Source organism: Coregonus lavaretus (assembly GCF_964263955.1).
Source record: "Coregonus lavaretus genome assembly, chromosome: 2".
NCBI classification, from domain to species: domain Eukaryota; kingdom Metazoa; phylum Chordata; class Actinopteri; order Salmoniformes; family Salmonidae; genus Coregonus; species Coregonus lavaretus.
Window position 1 is genome coordinate 2,404,152 of NC_139989.1, and position 16,642 is coordinate 2,420,793.

General features: G+C 46.2%; 1 pseudogene across 1 annotated transcript in view; it reads right to left on the reverse strand.

The window, feature by feature from the left end:
* The window catches only part of LOC311099741 (tetratricopeptide repeat protein 21A-like), an 87,272-nt pseudogene that overhangs the window by 13,058 nt on the left and 57,572 nt on the right, over window positions 1–16,642 (reverse strand). Inside the window, exons 22-26 of the transcript in view lie at window positions 10,949–11,110; window positions 9,667–9,871; window positions 8,697–8,792; window positions 8,422–8,550; window positions 6,264–6,384 (exon numbers count right to left, since the gene is read on the reverse strand). The product of the transcript in view is annotated as a tetratricopeptide repeat protein 21A-like (transcript). The remainder of the gene's footprint in view (window positions 1–6,263; window positions 6,385–8,421; window positions 8,551–8,696; window positions 8,793–9,666; window positions 9,872–10,948; window positions 11,111–16,642) is intronic.

Sequence of the window (16,642 nt, forward strand, 5' to 3'; positions counted from 1 at the left end):
AAGGCTCCAGGGGTAACAGGGATCCCGTCCAATGTGCTGGGTCTGTGCCCCCCCCAGTGGCAGCGATGCGTCCTATGAAGCCGGTGGTGGGTGGTCCAGAAGTCCTGGGGGGGGGAGACACAGACACAACAGGGCGGAATGAAACAAGGCAGCAGTACAGTTCAAGGGAATTCCAAAATACGTAGTAGCAAGGCAGAAGGCTGGTCAGAGTTACCGGGATTGAAGAGTAGTCAGGAGTCGTATTGGCAGAAGCAGGTCTGGATCTCCTGGGGCAGAAGAGTATCCAAAAATCAGGCAGGTCCGGGGTCACAAAACCAGGGTGAGCCAGAAGCGCGAGCAAACAGGTTCCGGGTGTGAGCTTTGCAGACGATCTGACACCGGAGAGCTGAAAGACAGGGCCTTAAATACTGGGAGAGGTAGTGGGTAATGCAGCGCAGCTGGCAGAGTAATTAGAGCAGAGCAGAGCAGGGACAGGTGGAGCTAGTTAGGCTGAGTAGAGAGAGTGGTGAGCAGAGTGGAAGAAAATTAAGGTGGTAACCCGGTGGAGTGAGAGGCTCATGACAGAACCCCCCCCCCAAGGGACGGCCCCAGAAGTCCCAAGAGCAACACCACGCCGGGCGGGAGGAGGGGAGCCGGAGGAGGGCTAGAACTCCTCCGAACGGTCCGAGTGAACGTCCTCATCCTCGGAGGAAGCCGGAGGGCCGTGGTCGGGAGATGGGACAGGTCCCGAGACAGGATCAGGCACAGGACAGGAAGCCGAGCGGGCAGGACGGTTAGGGACCCCTCTGGGGCGGCCCCTACGGATTGCAGGTTGATCAGGATGCCGTTGGTGGAAAGCGGTGATGAGAGTCCTATCCACAATCCGACTAGCTGGCACCCAGGTCCTTTCCTCAGGTCCATAGCCCTCCCAGTCAATGAGGTACTGGAGACCCCTACCCCTCCGTCTGGACCGAAGCAGGCGGCGGACGGTGTAAACCAGACCACCATCGACGAGCCGTGGAGGAGGAGGACAAGGCGCAGCAGGGACCAGCGGACTCTCATGGATGGGCTTAATCTTAGACACATGGAAAGTGGGGTGCACCCTCAGGGAATTAGGCAGTTGGAGCCGGACAGCAGTTGGGCTAATCACTCTTATGATAGGGAATGGGCCAATGAACCGAGGTGCCAGCTTCTGCGACTCCACCCTGAGTGGCAGGTTCTTCGATGACAACCACACCCTTTGACCAACATGGTAGGTGGGAGCAGGAATTCTCCGACGGTTGGCCCCGGTAGTGTAGCTGGCAACGGATCTGAGGAGTGTGGCTCGGGCTTGTGACCAGGTGCGGCGACATCGACGGGCAAAAGCAAGTGCAGATGGGCAAGTAACCTCCTCTTCCTGGCTGGCAAATAGAGGAGGCTGGTATCCATAAACACATTGGAAAGGGGACATACCGATGGCAGAGCAGGTCAGAGAATTGTGTGCGTACTCCACCCATGTCAATTGCTGCGACCAGGAGTGGGGGTTGCGTGAAGTCATGCATCGCAGTGCCTTCTCGAGCTCCTGATTAGCCCGCTCTGACTGCCCATTGGATTGGGGATGGAATCCGGAAGTCAGACTGACTGTGGCTCCCAGCAGGTGACAGAACTCCTTCCAAAAAGCGGAGGAGAATTGTGGACCACGGTCAGAAACTACATCCTTTGGCAGTCCGTGGATCCGGAAGACGTGTTCCAGGACCACCTGGGCGGTCTCCTTGGCGGTTGGGAGCTTGGGGAGGGGAATGAAGTGTGCCATCTTGCTGAAACGGTCAACTATGGTGAGAATGACGGTCATGCCACTTGAAGGGGGCAGCCCCGTGACAAAGTCAAGGGCGATGTGAGACCAGGGACGTCTGGGCACAGGCAGGGGCTGCAGCAATCCGGCTGGGGGCTGGCAGGACGACTTGTGTTGGTTGCAGATGGGGCAGGCTTGGACGAATTCCCGTACATCCTTTCTCAGAGAGGGCCACCAGAACCTCTGGGCGAGCAGGTTGTAAGTGCGGGTGGAGCCAGGGTGACAAGCTAGGCGGGAGTCATGTCCCCACTGAACGACCTGGGACCTCAGGTCTTCGGGGACAAAAAGGCGGTCAGCTGGGCAAGTGCTGGGACCTGGCTGGTTACGGAGAGCCTCCAGCACCTGTTCCTCAACAGCCCAGGTCAGAGCTGCAACGATGCAGGGACTTGGCAGAATCGACACAGGGTCCTTGGAGGGGGTGTCATCCTTCTGGAATTGACGGGAGAGGGCGTCTGGCTTGGTGTTGCGTGATCCAGGCCGGTATGACAGAGTGAAATTAAACCTGGTGAAGAACAGGGCCCAGCGGGACTGCCTGGAGTTCAACCGTTTGGCCGTGCGGATGTACTCCAAGTTCTTATGATCGGTCCAAACGAGAAATGGAATGGTGGACCCCTCCAGCCAGTGACGCCACTCCTCCAAGGCAAGCTTCACAGCCAGCAGCTCACGGTTCCCTATGTCGTAATTGCACTCAGAGGGGGACAACCGACGTGAGAAAAAGGCACAGGGATGGAGCTTCCTATCCTCCGCAGCCCACTGAGAAATCACAGCACCAACTCCCACATCCGAGGCGTCCACCTCCACAATGAATTGCCGGTCCACATCAGGCATCTGGAGGATGGGAGCGGAGGTGAACCTCACCTTGAGGGTACTGAAGGCTTTGTCGGCTGCTGGGGTCCAGGTGAAGGGTTGCTTGGTGCTGGTTAGAGCAGTGAGAGGGGCAGCAACGGTACTGTAGTTCCGGATAAACTTTCTATAGAAGTTAGCAAACCCCAGAAACTGTTGCAGCTTCTTTCTGTTCTCCGGAACTGGCCATGAAGTGACTGCTGATACTTTGGCAGGATCCATTTGGATACTTCCCTCTGCCACTATGTACCCCAGGAAGGCCACTGTCTTGACGTGAAACTCACATTTCTCTGCCTTGGCGTAGAGGGAATTCTCCAGAAGACGATGAAGGACTTGCTGGACATGGCGGGTGTGTTCAGACAGGTTTCTGGAGTAGATTAAGATGTCATCCAGGTAAACGAAGACAAACTTGTTTAACATGTCCCGCAGTACATCATTCACTAGAGCCTGGAACACAGCAGGAGCATTGGTGAGGCCAAAAGGCATAACCAGATACTCGTAGTGGCCTGTTGGTGTATTGAATGCGGTTTTCCATTCATCTCCCTCCCGGATCCGCACTAGGTGGTAAGCGTTTCTGAGATCCAACTTGGTAAAAACAGTGGCTCCCTGGAGCAACTCAAAAGCAGAGGTGAGCAGAGGCAGAGGGTAACGGTTCTTCACTGTGATGTCGTTGAGTCCCCTGTAGTCGATGCAGGGGCGAAGAGATCCGTCCTTCTTCCCCACAAAGAAGAAGCCAGCACCAGCAGGAGATGAAGATGAACGGATTAATCCTGCGGACAGAGAGCCATTGATGTAGTCCTCCATGGACTTTCTTTCAGGAGCAGACAACGAATAAAGACGACCCTTTGGAGGGGCTGTTCCAGGGAGGAGGTCGATGGCACAGTCGTACGGTCGGTGAGGGGGCAGAGATGTGGCTCTTGCTTTGTTAAACACCTCTCTGAGACCATGGTAGCATTCTGGGACATTGGAGAGGTCAGGAGCGGAGTTAGTAGGTACTGGCCGAGGGGGTAGTGCGGCAGCAAGCAGGCAGGTTCGGTGGCAGTCCTCTCCCCACTCCCTGATCACCCCGGTCACCCAGTCGAGCTGAGGGTTGTGCCGGCGGAGCCATGGGTAACCCAGGATGAGGGGTTGGCCTGGAGAGGGGAGCAGGTGAAACTGGATAGTTTCTTGATGGTTTCCGGACAGACCCATCGAGACCGGGGCCGTGACATGAGTGACCGATCCGAGTAAGTGTCCGTCCAGTGCCCGGGCAGGAATAGGAGGTGTCAAACGGAGGTTCTCCAGTCCCAGTTGGCGTGCCAGCTTGATGTCCATTATGTTGGCTTCGGCGCCAGAATCCACCAGAGCAGCCAGGGTGTGAGTTGAGTCAGAGAGGCGGAGGTGAACTTGCAGCAGGGGTTTGCGGTCGGAGGACTGGATGGTCATTGAACTCAACCGGACTCCCCCTATGCCCGGTGAGCTTCGGCCCTTTAAAGGGCAGGTTACCACACGATGTCCATCACCTCCACAATAGAGGCAGAGGTTTGAGGTGAAGCGGCGCTGGCGCTCTGCAGGAGTGAGAGAGGCTCGCCCAATCTCCATAGGCTCAGACTGATCAAGCTGACCTGGGTGAGTGGCAGTAGATGACAGGAGCCCAGTCGGATCTCTCCGAATGCCGGTAGTAGGTGGACCTTGGCGCCCCCTCTCACGACGACGGGTCTGTATCCTTCTGTCGATCCTGACAGTCAGTGCGATGGCTTCATCAAGAGTGGAAGGCAGTTCATGGGAGACCAACTCGTCCTTGATATAGTCAGCCAAACTATGGAAGAACGCGTCCACCAACGATGGTGTGTTCCAAGAACTTCGTCTAGCCAGGGTTCGGAAGTCGATGGAATGGTCTGCGACTGTACGTCTGCCTTGTCGAATACTGAACAGTTCACGAGACGCCTCTGCGGTTGGTGAATCCAGGTCAAACACCTTCAGCATCTCCTCAGCAAACAGGTCGAAGGTTGCACATGCGGGGGTTTGACGTTCGAACTCTGCTGTTCCCCAGAGTCGAGCTCGGCCCGTCAGGTGAGTGATGGCATACCCAACTTTAGCCCCCTCCGTGGCGAAGGTCCTTGGCTGCAAGGAGAACTGAAGTCGGCAGCTAGTCAGGAATGGCCGGACCTGGGTTGAATCGCCGTTGAACCGCTCGGGGTTTCCAATCTTGGGTTCCGGAGCAGCGGCTGCAATGACCGGGGCAGGTAACTCGGGGGCAGGGCTGGTGGGCAGACTGGCTGGGGTAAGGTTGGTGAGGAGTTGAATGATCATGGCGAGTTGTTGTTGCTGCTGCTGGAACTGCTGCTCATGCTCATCGGTTTCCATGTCGGGGAAAGTGTGCGCTGAGTCCATAATGGTCAGATCGTACTGTCACGGTTCAGACAGACGACCAGAGGACCACAATTGCGTCACACCAGAAAGTTTATTAAAACTTAAGGGAAAAGGGAAGTAGGGAGTGAATGAAGGCTCCAGGGGTAACAGGGATCCCGTCCAATGTGCTGGGTCTGTGCCCCCCCCAGTGGCAGCGATGCGTCCTATGAAGCCGGTGGTGGGTGGTCCAGAAGTCCTGGGGGGGGGAGACACAGACACAACAGGGCGGAATGAAACAAGGCAGCAGTACAGTTCAAGGGAATTCCAAAATATGTAGTAGCAAGGCAGAAGGCTGGTCAGAGTTACCGGGATTGAAGAGTAGTCAGGAGTCGTATTGGCAGAAGCAGGTCTGGATCTCCTGGGGCAGAAGAGTATCCAAAAATCAGGCAGGTCCGGGGTCACAAAACCAGGGTGAGCCAGAAGCGCGAGCAAACAGGTTCCGGGTGTGAGCTTTGCAGACGATCTGACACCGGAGAGCTGAAAGACAGGGCCTTAAATACTGGGAGAGGTAGTGGGTAATGCAGCGCAGCTGGCAGAGTAATTAGAGCAGAGCAGAGCAGGGACAGGTGGAGCTAGTTAGGCTGAGTAGAGAGAGTGGTGAGCAGAGTGGAAGAAAATTAAGGTGGTAACCCGGTGGAGTGAGAGGCTCATGACAATATCATTAAAACTGCACTATGCTGACATCACGCCTCCATTTCCTGGTTGCTAAAATTCTAAAAGATCACCTAATTTCAGTTTGTGACAAAACAAGCCAGTATAGTGTGTAGAACCATTGTACCGTCTAAACTGCTGGGAAATATATTTTACATAACCAACAATATTGTATTTTCAGCTGTTTGAAGCTGGTGTACAAAACCAAAAGTAAAAGATGCAAAAACAAAACCTAAGAACGGGAAGCATGGAAATAGCGCCCATAGAACAGATCTACCGCTTCTTAGACTTCCTGTCAATGAGAATGACAGGTATATAATGAACATTTCTATGTGAAATTTGGTCGGGTCGCTCAAAAAGTTACATATTGCAGCTTTAAGATATAATATAATAATATGCCATTTAGCAGACGCTTTTATCCAAAGCGACTTACAGTCATGTGCGCATACATTTTTACGTATGGGTGGTCCCGGGGATCGAACCCACTACCCTGGCGTTACAAGCGCCATGCTCTACCAGCTGAGCTACAGAGGACCGCCAAGATGACTGCCTGTCCACAGACACTCACCCATGCTGGGGTTGATTCTGTTAGTGTAGAACCAGGCGTGTTTGTAGAACACTGAAGCATCATGGTACGAATCTTACTTCTCCCTAATATAGCCCATGTATTCATACGCTCTGCTGCACGACTAGAAAACACACAATATACACACAATACATACACACTGATACACTACTGTACACACTAATACACATTATCACTACTGTACACACTAATACACATTATCACTAATGTACACACTAATACACATTAACACTACTGTACACACTAATAAAGATTATCACTACTGTACACACTAATCCACATTAACACTACGTACATACTAATATACTACTGTACACAATACATACACACGAATACACTACTGTACACACTAATACACTACTGTACACACTAATACGCTACTGTCTACACAATACATACACACTAATACACTACTGTAGACACTAATACACTACTGTACACATTAAGACACTAATGTACACACTAATGTACACACTAATACACTACTGTACACACTAATACACTACTGTACACATTAAGACACTACTGTATACACTAATACACAATAATACACTACTGTACACATTAAGACACTACTGTATACACTAATACACAATAATACACTACTGTACACACTAATACACACTAATACACTACTGTACACACTAATACACTACTGTACACACTAATACATACACACTAATACACTACTGTAGACACTAATACACTACTGTACACATTAAGACACTACTGTACACACTAATGTACACACTAATACACTACTGTACACACTAATACACTACTGTACACATTAAGACACTACTGTATACACTAATACACAATAATACACTACTGTACACACTAATACACACTAATACACTACTGTACACACTAATACACTACTGTACACACTAATACACTACTGTACACACTAATACACTACTGTACACACTAATACACTACTGTACACACTAATATACACTAATACACTACTGTACACACTAATACACTACTGTACTCATTAAGACACTACTGTACACACTAATACACACTAATACACTACTGTAATAATAATAATAATAATATGCCATTTAGCATTAGTGTGTACAGTAGTGTCTTACTGTACACACTAATACACTACTGTACACACTAATACACACTAATACACTACTGTACACACTAATACACTACTGTACACACTAATACACACTAATAAACTACTGTACACACTAATACACTACTGTACACACTAATACACTACTGTACACACTAATACACACTAATACACTACTGTACACACTAATACACTACTGTACACACTAATACACACTAATACACTACTGTACACACTAATACACTAATGTACTCACTAAGACACTACTGTACACACTAATACACACTAATAAACTACTGTACACACTAATACACTACTGTACACACTAATACACACTAATACACTACTGTACACACTAATACACTACTGTACACATTAAGACACTACTGTACACACTAATACACACTAATACACTACTGTACACACTAATACACTACTGTACACATTAAGACACTACTGTACACACAAATACACACTAATACACTACTGTACACACTAATACACTACTGTGCACATTAAGACACTACTGTACACACTAATACACACTAATACACTACTGTACACACTAATACACTACTGTACACACTAATACACACTAATACACTACTGTACACACTAATCCACTACTGTACACACTAATATACACTAATACACTACTGTACACATTAAGACACTACTGTACACACTAATACACACTAATACACTATTGTACACACTAATACACTACTGTACACATTAAGACACTACTGTACACACAAATACACACTAATACACTACTGTACACACTAATACACTACTGTACACACTAATACACACTAATACACTACTGTACACACTAAAACACTAGTGTCCATACAGCTCATCCTATACTGACACATCAGACTCTGCTGTCTGTCTGTCTGTCTGTCTGTCTGTCTGTCTGTCTGTCTGTCTGTCTGTCTGTCTGTCTGTCTGTCTGTCTGTCTGTCTGTCTGTCTGTCTCCCTCCCTCCCTCCCTCCCTACCTCCCTCCCTCCCTCCCTCTCTGTGCATGTGTGTGCGCATGTACCTGGTTGTATTTAATACAGCGTTGCAGTAGGTCACAGGCGATGTCATACTTCCCAGACTTGATGTAGATATCAGCCAGCAGCAACCAGGCTGTCTCCAGGTCCTCTGACAGCTCCCAGTGCCACTCTACCTATACAATAATCATATAGATTACTGGTGTCCTCCAGGGCTCGGTTCTAGGCCCTCTCCTCTGACTAAGGCTCTCTGGATAAGAGTGTCTGCTAAGCTACAGGACCAACATGTAAATCTAATATAACAGTCCTAGTAAAAGTCTACCTTGGTGAGCCTCTTGAGCTGGTTCCTGGCCCGAGGAGTTTGTTTCAGCAGCATGAAGGCCTGGCCCATCGCCAGCAGGTAAGGAACGTTGTTCACCTGGGAAGAATAAAGTACAGGAGGAGAAGGAGGAGAAGAAGAAGGAAATCCCTACCTTAGTAGAGGCCAGCTCAGTGAAGGGGTCTTACCTTAGTAGAGGCCAGCTCAGTGAAGGGGGTCTTACCTTAGTAGAGGTCAGCTCAGTGAAGGGGTCTTACCTTAGTAGAGATCAGCTCAGTGAAGGGGTCTTACCTTAGTATAGATCAGCTCAGTGAAGGGGTCTTACCTTAGTAGAGATCAGCTCAGTGAAGGGGTCTTACCTTAGTAGAGGTCAGCTCAGTGAAGGGGTCTTACCTTAGTAGAGGTCAGCTCAGTGAAGGGGTCTTACCTTAGTAGAGGTCAGCTCAGTGAAGGGGTCTTACCTTAGTAGAGGCCAGCTCAGTGAAGGGGTCTTACCTTAGTAGAGGTCAGCTCAGTGAAGGGGTCTTACCTTAGTATAGATCAGCTCAGTGAAGGGGTCTTACCTTAGTAGAGATCAGCTCAGTGAAGGGGTCTTACCTTAGTAGAGGTCAGCTCAGTGAAGGGGTCTTACCTTAGTAGAGATCAGCTCAGTGAAGGGGTCTTACCTTAGTAGAGGTCAGCTCAGTGAAGGGGTCTTACCTTAGTAGAGGTCAGCTCAGTGAAGGGGGTCTTACCTTAGTAGAGGTCAGCTCAGTGAAGGGGTCTTACCTTAGTAGAGATCAGCTCAGTGAAGGGGGTCTTACCTTAGTAGAGGTCAGCTCAGTGAAGGGGTCTTACCTTAGTAGAGGTCAGCTCAGTGAAGGGGTCTTACCTTAGTAGAGGCCAGCTCAGTGAAGGGGTCTTACCTTAGTAGAGGTCAGCTCAGTGAAGGGGTCTTACCTTAGTAGAGGCCAGCTCAGTGAAGGGGTCTTACCTTAGTAGAGGCCAGCTCAGTGAAGGTCTGCATTGCTCTCTGGATGTGTTTGGGGTCTCTGGTGGCCATGAGGCAGAGGTTGACTAGCAAGGTGGTTCTGTCTGACCGCTGACCTCCTGATGACCTCTGACGTGGGCGGAACTCCTTCACCAGGTTCTGGGCCGTGGCCACGCCCACCTGCTCAGTCCCGCCCAGCTGGCTCATACTGACCAATCAGAGAGGAGAACAGAGGAACGGCTCACTCTACAGTAGTCATTTTAGATCATGTATTATTCCAGTTAGCTAAAGTATCTCATAATCAGGAACAAATCAGGCTAGGCAACTTGGTAATGAGGTGATAATGCAGGGTCTTTAAATCATTATCCTCTACTGAAAACACTGGAGACAGTCTGTATACATCGTAATCTCTTCTGTCCAGGACTCTGTCCACATCGGAGGAGACAACATACTGGAGATAGTCTGTATACATCGTAATCTCTTCTGTCCAGGACTCTGTCCACATCGGAGGAGACAACATACTGGAGATAGTCTGTAGCATTCAGAAAGTATTCATCCACCTGGACCTATTCCACATCTTGTTGTGTTACAGCCTGAATTCAAAATGGATTCAATTGTACTGTATGTTTTTCTCTCTACACACAATACACCAACATGACTTGAGAAATCAATAAGAGTTCAGGTTCACGCTTGAGCTAGCAAAGGAAAGGAGGGTGATCAACAACAACGACTCCAATCAGGAGAATGGCTTGCCCAAAAACAAACTTCCAAAAGGAATAGTTTGAGGTGAAAACCTCCCTGGTCTTTGTGGTTGAATCTGTGTTTGAAATTCGCTGCTCGACTGAGGGACCTTACAGATAATTGTATGTGTGGGGTACAGATGAAGCAGTCATTCATAAATCATGTTAAACACTGTTATTGCACACAGTGAGTCCAAGCAACTTATTATGTGACTTGTTAAGCACATTGTTACTCCTGAACTTATTTAGGCTTGCCATAAAGGGGTTGAATACTTATTGACTCAAGACATTTCAGCTTTTCATTTCTAATTAATTTGTAAAAATGTTGAATAACATAATTCCACTTTGACATTATAGGGTATTGTGCGTGTAGGCCAGTGACAAAAAAATCTAACTATATTCCATTTTAAATTTCAGCTGTAACACAACAAAAGGTAGAAAAGGTCAAGGGGGTGTGAATACTTTCTGAAGGCAGTGTTCATCATAATCTTCTCTGAATAAGAAGGCCTGACAGTTGCCCTGTTGTCCTAGAAGCCCTACCGTACCTCCACTCCTCCTGTGGGGTCTCAAACACCTCCCCTCCGATGATCTCGTTGTCTGGGTTGAGACAGATGCGGATCATGAGCTCCAAAGCCTGCTCTCCCCAGTCCGTGTCCCGCCGGGCCTTATTCAGGTGGAACAGAGCCTCACTCACCCTGTACACATGCCTGGAAGGAGGACAGCTGGAGTCATATGTGAACCATGTCTTATTCTGTATGCCAGTGGATCTATTCAGCTAGACACTCACTATACAGCTAGTTCTATACAGCTAGAGACTAGACACTCACTACAGCTAGTTCTATACAGCTAGAGACTAGACACTCACTATACAGCTAGTTCTATACAGCTAGAGACTAGACACTCACTATACAGCTAGTTCTATACAGCTAGAGACTAGACACTCACTATACAGACAGTTCTATACAGCTAGAGACTAGACATTCACTATACAGCTAGTTCTATACAGCTAGAGACTAGACACTCACTATACAGCTAGTTCTATACAGCTAGAGACTAGACACTCACTATACAGCTAGTTCTATACAGCTAGAGACTAGACACTCACTATACAGCTAGTTCTATACAGCTAGAGACTAGACACTCACTATACAGACAGTTCTATACAGCTAGAGACTAGACACTCACTATACAGCTAGAGACTAGACACTCACTATACAGCTAGTTCTATACAGCTAGAGACTAGACACTCACTATACAGCTAGTTCTATACAGCTAGAGTCTAGACACTCACTATACAGCTAGTTCTATACAGCTAGAGACTAGACACTCACTATACAGCTAGTTCTATACAGCTAGAGACTAGACACTCACTATACAGCTAGCTATATACAGCTAGAGACTAAACACTCACTATACAGCTAGAGACTAGACACTCACTATACAGCTAGAGACTAGACACTCACTATACAGCTAGTTCTATACAGCTAGAGACTAGACACTCACTATACAGCTAGTTCTATACAGCTAGAGACTAGACACTCACTATACAGCTAGTTCTATACAGCTAGAGACTAGACACTCACTATACAGCTAGTTCTATACAGCTAGAGACTAGACACTCACTATACAGCTAGTTCTATACAGCTAGAGACTAGACACTCACTATACAGCTAGAGACTAGACACTCACTATACAGCTAGTTCTATAGAGCTAGAGACTAGACACTCACTATACAGCTAGTTCTATACAGCTAGAGACTAGACACTCACTATAAAGCTAGTTCTATACAGCTAGAGACTAGACACTCACTATACAGCTAGTTCTATACAGCTAGAGACTAGACACTCACTATACAGCTAGTTCTATACAGCTAGAGACTAGACACTCACTATACAGCTAGTTCTATACAGCTAGAGACTAGACACTCACTATACAGACAGTTCTATACAGCTAGAGACTAGACATTCACTATACAGCTAGTTCTATACAGCTAGAGACTAGACACTCACTATACAGCTAGTTCTATACAGCTAGAGACTAGACACTCACTATACAGACAGTTCAATACAGCTAGAGACTAGACATTCACTATACAGCTAGTTCTATACAGCTAGAGACTAGACACTCACTATACAGACAGTTCTATACAGCTAGAGACTAGACACTCACTATACAGCTAGAGACTAGACACTCACTATACAGCTAGTTCTATACAGCTAGAGACTAGACACTCACTATACAGCTAGTTCTATACAGCTAGAGTCTAGACACTCACTATACAGCTAGTTCTATACAGCTAGAGACTAGACACTCACTATACAGCTAGTTCTATACAGCTAGAGACTAGACACTCACTATACAGCTAGCTCTATACAGCTAGAGACTAAACACTCACTATACAGCTAGAGACTAGACACTCACTATACAGCTAGAGACTAGACACTCACTATACAGCTAGTTCTATAAAGCTAGAGACTAGACACTCACTATACAGCTAGAGACTAGACACTCACTATACAGCTAGTTCTATACAGCTAGAGACTAGACACTCACTATACAGCTAGTTCTATACAGCTAGAGACTAGACACTCACTATACAGCTAGTTCTATACAGCTAGAGACTAGACACTCACTATACAGCTAGTTCTATAGAGCTAGAGACTAGACAATCACTATACAGCTTGAAACTAGACACTCACTATACAGCTAGAGACTAGACACTCACTATACAGCTAGAGACTAGACACTCACTATACAGCTAGTTCTATACAGCTAGAGACTAGACACTCACTATACAGCTAGTTCTATACAGCTAGAGACTAGACACTCACTATACAGCTAGTTCTATACAGCTAGAGACTAGACACTCACTATACAGCTAGTTCTATACAGCTAGAGACTAGACACTCACTATACAGCTAGTTCTATACAGCTAGAGACTAGACACTCACTATACAGCTAGCTCTATACAGCTAGAGACTAAACACTCACTATACAGCTAGAGACTAGACACTCACTATACAGCTAGAGACTAGACACTCACTATACAGCTAGTTCTATAAAGCTAGAGACTAGACACTCACTATACAGCTAGAGACTAGACACTCACTATACAGCTAGTTCTATACAGCTAGAGACTAGACACTCACTATACAGCTAGTTCTATACAGCTAGAGACTAGACACTCACTATACAGCTAGTTCTATACAGCTAGAGACTAGACACTCACTATACAGCTAGTTCTATAGAGCTAGAGACTAGACAATCACTATACAGCTTGAGACTAGACACTCACTATACAGCTAGAGACTAGTCACTCACTATACAGCTAGAGACTAGACACTCACTATACAGCTAGAGACTAGACACTCACTATACAGCTAGTTCTATACAGCTAGAGACTAGACACTCACTATACAGCTAGAGACTAGACACTCACTATACAGCTAGTTCTATAGAGCTAGAGACTAGACACTCACTATACAGCTAGAGACTAGACACTCACTACACAGCTAGAGACTAGACACTCACTATACAGCTAGTTCTATACAGCTAGAGACTAGACACTCACTATACAGCTAGTTCTATACAGCTAGAGACTAGACACTCACTATACAGCTAGTTCTATACAGCTAGAGACTAGACACTCACTATACAGCTAGAGACTAGACACTCACTATACAGACAGTTCTATACAGCTAGAGACTAGACACTCACTATACAGCTAGTTCTATACAGCTAGAGACTAGACACTCACTATACAGCTAGTTCTATACAGCTAGAGACTAGACACTCACTATACAGCTAGTTCTATACAGCTAGAGACTAGACACTCACTATACAGACAGTTCTATACAGCTAGAGACTAGACACTCACTATACAGCTAGTTCTATACAGCTAGAGACCAGACACTCACTATACAGCTAGTTCTATACAGCTAGAGACTAGACACTCACTATACAGACAGTTCTATACAGCTAGAGACTAAACACTCACTATACAGCTAGAGACTAGACACTCACTATACAGCTAGAGACTAGACACTCACTATACAGCTAGTTCTACACAGCTAGAGACTAGACACTCACTATACAGCTAGTTCTATACAGCTAGAGACTAGACACTCACTATACAGCTAGAGACTAGACACTCACTATACAGCTAGTTCTATACAGCTAGAGACTAGACACTCACTATACAGCTAGTTCTATACAGCTAGAGACTAGACACTCACTATACAGCTAGTTCTATAGAGCTAGAGACTAGACACTCACTATACAGCTAGAGACTAGACACTCACTATACAGCTAGTTCTATACAGCTAGAGACTAGACACTCACTATACAGCTAGTTCTATACAGCTAGAGACTAGACACTCACTATACAGCTAGTTCTATACAGCTAGAGAGTAGACACTCACTATACAGCTAGAGACTAGACACTCACTATACAGCTAGTTCTATACAGCTAGAGACTAGACACTCACTATACAGACAGTTCTATACAGCTAGAGACTAGACACTCACTATACAGCTAGTTCTATACAGCTAGAGACTAGACACTCACTATACAGCTAGAGACTAGACACTCACTATACAGCTAGTTCTATACAGCTAGAGACTAGACACTCACTATACAGCTAGTTCTATACAACTAGAGACTAGACACTCACTATACAGCTAGTTCTATACAGCTAGAGACTAGACACTCACTATACAGCTAGTTCTATACAGCTAGAGACTAGACACTGACTATACAGCTAGTTCTATACAGCTAGAGACTAGACACACTATACAGACAGTTATATACAGCTAGAGACTAGAAACTCACTATACAGCTAGTTCTATACAGCTAGAGACTAGACACTCACTATACAGCTAGTTCTATACAGCTAGAGACTAGACACTCACTATACAGCTAGTTCTATACAGCTAGAGACTAGACACTCACTATACAGCTAGTTCTATACAGCTAGAGACTAGACACTCACTATACAGACAGTTCTATACAGCTAGAGACTAGACACTCACTATACAGACAGTTCTATACAGCTAGAGACTAGACACTCACTATACAGCTAGAGACTAGACACTCACTATACAGACAGTTCTATACAGCTAGAGACTAGACACTCACTATACAGCTAGTTCTATACAGCTAGAGACTAGACACTCACTATACAGCTAGTTCTATACAGCTAGAGACTAGACACTCACTATAGAGCTAGTTCTATACAGCTAGAGACTAGACACTCACTATACAGCTAGTTCTATAGAGCTAGAGACTAGACACTCACTATACAGCTAGTTCTATACAGCTAGAGACTAGACACTCACTATACAGACAGTTCTATACAGCTAGAGACTAGACACTCACTATACAGACAGTTCTATACAGCTAGAGACTAGACACTCACCATAAAGCTAGTTCTATACAGCTAGAGACTAGACACTCACTATACAGCTAGTTCTATACAGCTAGAGACTAGACACTCACTATACAGCTAGTTCTATACAGCTAGAGACTAAACACTCACTATACAGCTAGTTCTATACAGCTAGAGACTAGACACTCACTATACAGCTAGTTCTATACAGCTAGAGACTAAACACTCACTATATAGCTAGTTCTATACAGCTAGAGACTAGACACTCACTATACAGCTAGTTCTATATAGCTAGAGACTAGACACTCACTATACAGCTAGTTCTATACAGCTAGAGACTAGACACTAACTATACAGACAGTTCTATACAGCTAGAGACTAGACACTCACTATACAGCTAGTTCTATACAGCTAGACTAGACACTCACTATACAGCTAGTTCTATACAACTAGAGACTAGACACTCACTATACAGCTAGAGACTAGACACTCACTATACAGCTAGTTCTATACAGCTAGAGACTAGACACTCACTATACAGCTAGAGACTAGACACTCACTATACAGCTAGTTCTATACAGCTAGAGACTAGACACTCACTATACAGCTAGTTCTATACAGCTAGAGACTAGACACTCACTATACAGCTAGTTCTATACAGCTAGAGACTAGACACTCACTATACAGCTAGTTCTATACAGCTAGAGACTAGACACTCACTATACAGCTAGTTCTATAGAGCTAGAGACTAGACAATCACTATACAGCTTGAGACTAGACACTCACTATACAGCTAGAGACTAGACACTCACTATACAGCTAGAGACTAGACACTCACTATACAGCTAGTTC